The sequence below is a fragment of the Pteropus medius genome, unplaced genomic scaffold (assembly GCF_902729225.1).
Source record: "Pteropus medius unplaced genomic scaffold, Ma_sr-lr_union100, whole genome shotgun sequence".
Taxonomy (NCBI): domain Eukaryota; kingdom Metazoa; phylum Chordata; class Mammalia; order Chiroptera; family Pteropodidae; genus Pteropus; species Pteropus medius.
In genome coordinates this window covers 4,128,887-4,137,948 of record NW_024349224.1, presented here as the reverse complement: position 1 = coordinate 4,137,948, position 9,062 = coordinate 4,128,887, and positions in this window count along the sequence as shown.

Genomic DNA, 9,062 nt, shown 5'->3' with positions numbered 1-9,062 from the left:
GGCTTATTTCGATTCTGTGCGCAACAGCGCGAGCAGTTAACGACTGGGTGCCCGGCGTGGCCTTTATGGAAACTGCCACCAGGCCATCGGCTCATGAATTATAGATCTGGGCATGAAGGATTATAAACAGCGGTGGGGATCACACAGGGACGCTTGTTCATGAGGAACTGTCCTGTTAGTACCTCTTCCCTATGCAGATAAATGAATTGCAGGGAATACACCAAAACGGCGTAAATAAACCCTTAGCGGATAACATATTAGCACATCAACATAAAAGCCCCGCGCTGGGGCCTGCTTGGCGATATTTATGTTTATACTCTCTGCTCAAGTGGCTCCCTGCTTTTTTGGCTTCTTCCTGCTCACCTCATAATTCCCACGTCCTAACGGCACCTCTGGGCACCGCTGCGGACGCTCCGCGGAGCCTGCTGCCATGGCACACCAGTTTGCTCGGAGGATCCCTTTGGGGGAGGCCGATGGGTCAAAGGATGCTGCTCATCAAATTCAAGACACACTCAGGATTGCCTTGGGGAAGTCGTGGGGTGCCCCCCAAACGGGGTCCGCACACAGGCAAATGCTAGTGGAAGAAGAGGCGGCACCTAGGCCCTGAAGAGCAGGAAGAAGGGACTTGGTCTCAGCCATGATACAGGCAGGAAAGAGCCTGGGGACGATCAGGTTCAACCCTCACCACTGCCAAGGAACAGGTGGCAAAAGCGAGTCCGAGAAAGAACTCCCCTAAATGCCAAGCCAAGGCTCCTGACACCCAGGGGCCCCAGGCTGCCTTATCTGGCCTGAGCGTTCTCTCCCCAGAACTTACGCATTCGCCGCCAGCCCCCGAACGATCGTGTTGGGACTACAACGACATCTGCCGGCTTCCTCCTGCTACCCTAGGCGGAGCCCACCCTTACATCGTGACCACCCTTCGGCAAACTCCTTCAGAAGCAGTTTACACTATTTTGACCTTCGAGTTTTGCCTAAACTGCTCATTCTGCTCTGAACACCCTTTTCCCCAACTCCAACGGGAGAACTTTGTGCCAGACCGAAAGGTTCAAACTGAGGTCCTTCTCTGCGAAGGCTGCTGCGGCCATCACCGCCACCACCATCACCACCGCCATCTCCACCACCGCCACCGGCGCTGGGCTCATCGTGCTGCTGCCTTTGTGCCATTCAGAAGGGCTGTCACAGCACTTACCAGGGGCTCTGCAAGTTGTGCAAGTTATTCGTGCACTCATTAGATAGGCAGCTCCCTCAGGGCAGGGGTCCTCTGGTTTCAATCTAAGCCCCCAGCAGCTTGCACATGGCCTTGCCCAGAGCTAGAGCTCAGGAGGGACGTGTTCCCTGAGTGACGGAGCATGAAATTCAGGGGAAACCCAGATTCCTATGCAGGAGGCTGGGGCAAGGTTCTTGGCGATGACGATGACGATGACGATGACGATGACGATGATGATGACGATGATGATGATGTCATCATCTACTGCTTCATGCCAGTTATTGTGTGGGGTCCTGAGAAAGGAAGAAGGAGTCTGGGCAGGGTTCCAACCAGGGGAGCCCAGACTGGCGGGAGGGAGGCGAGTGAGAAGGCACTGGGAATGTGCATTGGGAAGCCTGGGAAGGATCAGACATCCCTACCCTATCTTTCCCCATCCTGTCCCTAACCTAGCAAGGCCTTCTTGGGCCATGGGGCAAAGGTCAGAGGTCTCATCAAAGAGCCCAGCAGAGAAGCTGAGCAAACTTTACCTGGGGAAGGGGCGGATCCCCAGGGTGAGGGTCCTCCTGTTTAGCCAACAAACAGAAGGGGCCAAGTCCCCCACTCGACCCGCTTTTTTGGGTAAACAGGCAGTGGGGCTGCCTGTGTCACCACGCATTGTCTGCTGGGGGATTCAGAGGAGCAGGGGCTGGGTGTTTTTTTTCTTTCCTTCTTTTCCTTTTTCTTTCTTTCTTTTTTTTTTTTTTGTTAAGCACTAAGAAAAGCCATTAAGGGATTAACACCCCGATTTATGGAAATGGAGGATGATAAAGGAACAATGGGGTGACAGCATTGTGTAAACGACAGATTCATTTCGGGGACAGGACTGTTAACTGAGAGAAATGGAGAAATGAATGGAACAATGAGAAGATGCTTTTACCAGCTTGTCATTAATTAGCCGAGAGGACAATTGTTTTATTGTCCTTTTTTGAAAAATACAAAATTGGTAGGAAAATACAAGCACTGAGCAAAGCGATTATTCTGTGTCACAGGCTGACATCTGCTTTTCCTTTTCTCCCAAAGCTAGCCTCCGGAAGTGGTTTCTTAAGGGAGGAAAAGAAACTTGCCTCCTGGAGGAAGATTCTCGTGGGGTTTGGGAATACAACGAACCCCACCCCAGTACACCTGAGCCTTCTGGACAGAGGAGGATGGCTCCTGAGCTGGCGAGGCCCCTTGGTTCTTTCTGGCCTCTGCCAGCGAAGGAGTCAGAGGCTGGGAGGTGGGTGGCGAGTGGGCTGCTCTGGGAGGTCTCTGGGAGCAGGTGGGGAGGGACAGGGAGCTTGTGAAAAGGGAGATGAGCTGCTGGGGGCAGCCAGGCCAGCACAGTGGCCCCTCGCTTGGTCCCCACTGGGGCCTGGTGGCTGGGCCAGTGTCTGCAGCGCTGCAGGATGTGGTGAGGCTCCCTTTCTTCCCCATTCCATCTAGAGGGGGGAGCTACAGCGTTTGAAATATGCCCTCGTCAGAATGCACATCATGAAAAGCCTTCTGTAGATCAGGAAAGTGGGTTCAAATCCTGACAGCAACGGCTTTTCCCCAGGGGTGCAGACAGTGCCAGCCCTGCTGTGTGGAAGGACATTTCTGGCTCATGAGACTATAAATAAGACTTCTCTGGGTCCAGGAGGGCTTCTGTGAACATCAGCTGGAGGGAGAAGCATGGCATGGCTTAGGGCACTGGAGACTCACAGGGCAGACACACGGCATGCCCGTGGGGACTCTTGATGGTGTCAGCTGGCCATGTGCTTGCTGTGGGACTGTCCTCACCCAGCTGGCCCTGGCATAGGTGCAGCCAGGGAGAGGAAGGGGACTGCCTGCCTCCGAGTACTGTCACCGCAGAGGGTCGTCTGCAAGTCTAAGAGCCCCATTTTAGATTCTAACGTGTCAGACATAGAGACTTCGGCCACCTGTGGCTATTTCTAGAAAGAGTCGAACAACCACACAAGGGTTAAAAGCACTTATACAGAAAAGGAGCTCACAGAGACCAACAGTGTGCCTGGCAAGGAAACTGTAAACAGCGTGCCCATTGTCCTTGCCTTCTGTGACTGCTGGTCATTGTTTGGCCTTTCATCTGGAGATGCTATAGATATAAATATAGCTATCTTTATAACATTGTATCTTTACAGGCAAAGATGAAACAATGCATCTTTATGTCTCTAAGCTTTATATTTATATAAAGGTGTCTTTATTCGGAAAGATCCTGCTGTATGTCTCACATATGAACGTTGAGAGACCATAGACGTTTATCCATTCATCTCGCACACTGTCTCCTACGTACCAGGCACTGCTCCAGGGTTGGCCCTACGGCCGTGAACAGAGTCCCCACCCCCGCTCCCTATAGAATTTACATCACTGGGCGTGAAAACGGAGAATAAATATGTAATCATAGAAATGATAATTAGTGCTATGGAGACAGACGGAGCAGGGGGAGGAGGCGGGGAATGAGGGGGAGGCGTTATGTCATAGGAGGTGGTCAGGGACGGCCTCGCTGATAAGGTGACAGTTGAGCAGAGACCTGAGCTGGCAGGGGAGGCAGAGGCAGGAGTGCAGTCGGTGGGTTTGAGGCCCAGAAAGAGCCAGTCTGGCTGGAGAACTGAGCAAAAGGGAATGAATCCAAGACAAGGTCCCTTCAAGGGCACTGGCATTAACTCAGATGACGATGACAGCGGGGACCACCGAAGAGCTGTGAGCAGAGGAGTGACGGGGTCTGACGTACGAGTTAACAAGCCAGGTCTCGAGGTACCCTTCCTCACTTCGGGGACTTAGCCTACGCTGAGCGCACTTCCCAGAATGCCCTTACCCTTCTCAGGCTTCCGTGTGTAGAATCGAAAAAGACCATGTGTACATTTAATGTCTCCAACTAGACCACACAGTTCGGGTGCCGACAGGGGCCAAGCTTGCGATAAAGGAAATGAACAACAGAAAATTGTGGGAAGTGTGGCAGACGGATGCCTGCCTGCTGGTCTAAAGGGGCGATGTTACTCTGCCTGCCTATCGAGCTTGGGAGATGAGTATAGAGTGGTCATAACCTTGTGTCACGTTGACACAAGGCTGGATTTTCAGATGAGCTCTTCTGATTTGAAACCTTTTATAGTTAAAGCAAACCTAAGGCCGGACTCACCCACAAGCCATCAGTTCATACTCTCCCTGGAATCTCTTTTCAGGCAAGAACTCAGACAATGCATCTTCTTCTTACCCTTCATTATCTGGCCGCCAGGAAACTCAGGACTAAGTTTAGTTTTAAAACTAAGACTTTAAAAAACTTTAGTTTTGTAACTCTTCTGCATTCAATTCTTGGCTAGAGTCATCTTTTCTCTTCCAGTGCTCATGGTTTAATATGATTTTTAAATCTCCAATTAAGATCTTGTGCTTTTCATTATAAGCAACCTCAAATTACGTTCAAGGAGGAATAAATTATAGCAAAACTAGGCTGCCAGAGAATAGCGAAACTGGGCCGCTATGATCACGCTCTTTTATAACCATGTAGTACAGGTGTTCAGGGAAAAAAAAAACAAAAAAGTCACGTGGAAACACACCTTGCACTTTAAGGTTCGCCTTCCATTTGTCCAGCCAGCTGGCTCTTTCCTGCGTTCCACCCCCCCCCCACCGTAGATCAGTGGCGACGCTCATCCCCTTCGACCCCTGCCTGTTCTGTCCTGACTTGAAACGCACCTCGTCTCCAACACCCACTCGCCGCGCCAGCTGGGCCTGCCTGCCGCCCTGGGTCCCTCGGCAGGCACCTCCGGCTCCTGCCAGCTGGAACCCACACCAACCCTTAAGATCAGGAAGGGGAAATTGTTCGCGTCTCCCGTGCCCATTTCGGTCAGATGGAAGTAGATGCTGAAAATGCTTATGTGAAGAAAGAATGGGAGGCCGTGCTTATGTGAATAGGAAACGCAGAGGCTGGTACATCAGGGTCGGCTGCGTGGCACGAGGAGGGGGCAGGACAGTTATTCCTTCCTTTCTAACAGACTCGCGCTCAGGGCGCAGGTGAGATAGGCCACACCCACTGTAGGCTGCACGCGTTTTGATTGGCTGACAGTTATCGGCCTTGAACGGCAAGGGCCGTGTCCTTAAATCCTGTCTCTCTTCCACAGGCTGCCTGGCGTTTGTCAAGTTCCTTAACCTCCCTGAGCCTCGGTTTCCTCGTCTGTAAAATGGGAATAATAGTCGTAGCCTATTTCCTAGGACAATGGGGATGATTAAATGTGAAGCCCTTACCTGAGCTGGTGTAAGTATAAGCCCTCAGCCAATATCATCTCTTATGCCCAATATCATCATTAGTTTTCCAAGGGTCACCCTTGGGTCTGCCCATAACTCTGTCAACTCCCCTTGCTCCACGCCTCACCACACCTGCTACCTCCTCATCGCACCGGGCGCCATCTCTGGCATATGTCGGTGTCGTTCATAGTCTCGGACTCCCGCCAAGGCTCGGCCCCCCTCTGCGTCCTGCTCTCTACTTCGATGCTTTCTGTTCCCACCTTCCTACCAGCTAACTCTGTGTCCCAAGACTGGAAATCCGATCATCTCACTGGAGCCTGCATTGTCACACTCCAGCTATGGCCACTCTCCCCAAAGCAGAGCCCGTGCTGCAGCCCGTGGGCAGCAAGACTCGAGCAGAGCCACGTGAAGCACGGCAGATGCCGACGCTGCCAGAGGCAGAGGCCTCTGGTGTCATCCACGGCACTTCCCCAGAGACCCCTTTTTGGAAAGCTTCCAATAGAGTGGCTGACAGGTGGTCGATGTAGCAACCTGCGGCCTTGAGTGTGTCCTGCGCTAGACCAGCACTTGGATCTAGCAAAACAGACACATCATGGTCACTGTGTGTCCCCAGCCCTACCACCAGGCTCCAGGGGACCCTCAGAAAAGGTTTTGCGGGTAGGTAGTCGAAAGCCACTCTGGATGTGGCTCCTGATTCTTTCAACAGAACGAGGCAGCAGGGCTGGGCCGCTTCGACTCCGCAGGCCTAAGTTTTTAAGTCAGTGAAAAGGGATAGAACTGCTGTTACTTCACTGAGTTCTTGCAAAAGCATGTGATTTCCTTATGGGAAGAAAAGAGGAAATAGAACACTTATGGCTGGTCCTCTGTAAAGATGTTTCCTAAACTTCGTATTAGTCAACCGTCTTCTTCAAGTGACAGAAGCTCAACTGAGGCTGCCTTTGGCCGAAATCCACATGCAGAACAACAACAAGGAATTGACTGGCTCCTGGAACCAGGAGGTGCGGGGTTAAACACCCCTGGCTCCACGGGCATCTCGGCCTTTTTATTTGGCAGGCAGCTCAGCCTGGACTGTGGAGCTGGCTGCCCCGGTTGGAAGCCTGGCTGCGGGATCTGGGGTGGGTCACTCCACTCTCGAGGACTCGATGTCCCATCTGCTGATGTGGGGGTGGTGACAGTAGTGCCCACCTCATAGACCTGTTGTGAGGATTAAATACGGTGATGCATGCAAGTTTAAAACAGCACCTTGCCCTGCAGTAAGAGCTGTAGTGTCATTAGCTTTTATGATTATAATTTTTAGAGGATATTTTTGGGTAGCTATTCCTTTGGTTTCCCTGCTTGTTAGCTTTCTTCTTATTTGGGGGAAATTTGCCACTATTTGAGTCTTGAAAGGAGCAGAGCCCACTTCTTTCGGCAGAAGATGGAAAGGGCAGATATCTACCCTCCCAGAATGCTTCGCAGTCGGGGAGGAAGCATGTGACCTATGTTCCGCCAATCAGAAACAAGCACCAGGTGATTAATCGAGTCCCTGTGATCCAAAAAGTTTGGGATAGAGAAGCATTCCTGGGGCAGTGGTGGCCATCACAGCAAGATGGCATCCCAGGGCCGCTGGGGCAGAGGTCAGTAGAGCAGCTGGCAGGGCCACCCTCACCACGCTCAGAGGTGTCAGCGGTACCTCAAGCACATAGGGCTGGTAGCATTAGTGCACTCACCAGACCTTTCGATGAGGTGACCGGGGCCTCCATCTGGGTACATGGTCCCCGGGGCTGGCTCTCCAGCTCTCTCAGCGATGCAGGGAGCTCTCCATATCCTCGAATTAATTTCTTTCCTGCTTAAGTGAGCTGAAGTCTGCTTCTGTGTCAAAGAAATCTTCCTGATGAGATAAAACACGTCTCAAAGCTCTGGAAGGATTTCAGCTTTAATACTTATAAATGCCTGACCTCATAAATACACCTCTTTCCATGGACAAGCCAAAGGGGCCTGCCTAGGTAGTAGGAGTCTGCAGCTGGCATCGATTGGCAGCCCCAGCCTTACCAGGATGCCAGCAGATTGTCTGCAGCCAAGACCATCACCGAGAGCCCTAGAATGTCTGTTTCACACACCATACCACTCGGGGTGCTGCCTGGGCTCCTCTGGGGGAGAGTGGGGAGTGAGAGGAAGTGGAGGAGAAGGGCGAGGAAGCTGAGAAGCTCATGGCAGCTACATCTCACTGTACTCGAATCACAAAGACACGCGGGGGCCAGAAAATCCTGGCGAGGATAGCCAGACCTCTGCCTGGAGAAAGCCCACCGTGGAGGAAACCACAGCCAGTTTCAAGAGGATTTTAAGGTATCATGGTAAATAAAAGTCAAGCAGCCTGATAGCTTCGGCTCAAACCTCCTTCCTGCAGTAACCATGGAGTCATGCACAGCCCAGGAGCCACGGCATCCTACGGTCACTGGTCACCCTGCTGTCCGAGAAGGTAGACCCCTGTGGGGAACTAGCCCTGCCGAAAGGTTGGGAGAATTGGTTCAGTGTTAGAATCACCTGGAGAGTCTGTCAAAGTGCAGATGGCAGGCCCCACTTCAGAGCGGCCGATTCAGAAGTTCTGGAAGGAGGCCTGCGAATCTGCATTTCTAGCAAATCCCCGGGTGACGCTCACTGTTGGAGAACCACCAGCTCAGGAAATGGAGTCGCTCCATTTCTTCGTCTGTAAAATGGGAGCGGCGGCCCGCCTCGCCAGGCGGTCCTGAGGGTGCGTTCTGTTCGTGAGCGTGCAGGTGCCTGTACCGAATGCCCGAACCCGCGTCGCTCACAGTCCCCAGAATCGGCTGGTGCGCGGCGACGTGACCACACGCAGCGTGGTGACCGAGCCCCGTGATGAGCCTGGCTCTGCTGAGAGTGCAGAGCGGTCCAAACGATCCCTTCTGCCCACCATGGGTCTTCTCCTTTTACACTCGAAAAGCTCTTTGGTTTCGTATTTCCATTACACAGGAGGAAAGAGCAGCACCAAGATATGCAGAGACTTCCCAGGGGCCGCCTCTTGTGGACACGTGCTGGGGCGCCTGAGCGTCCACCAAACACCCCCACCTCTTCCTCTCAGAACTGCCCTCCTGCCCTCGGGGGCTGACTGGATGCCATCTTCATGCTTTCGTGACCCTGACATTCTGGCCAGAGTTGTTGGATCAAAGGTCAACCCTTGACCTTAGCTGGTCCAATTAGCATCTCCTTCCGGGGAGGGGACAACTGCTCGTCAGAAGGAGGGACCAAGGTTGCCAGTGGGAGCATGTGTGAGACGGAGGAAGCACAGAGCCCGCACACACAGAGCGTCGGAGACCGGAACCGACTGTCTCGGAGCTTCTGGGCTCCTGTTTCCAGTAACTTCCCTGGATCCCTCCACAGTCTTGACCTTGGACCCCACAGTATAGCACAGAAGAGAGAAAAGTTTTTACTTTTTTGCCAAAAGTCAAAGAAAACTTATCACTAGTGACCTTTTATAACAAAGATATTGCTGAATGTCACTCAGAGGTAGTTCTGGCTTTAGGTCGGGCTGATTTGGGAGCTGAAATAATACGACCAAGGACCCAGTTTCGCTCTGTCTCTCCCTAGTCCCCTTTGTGACGTAGAA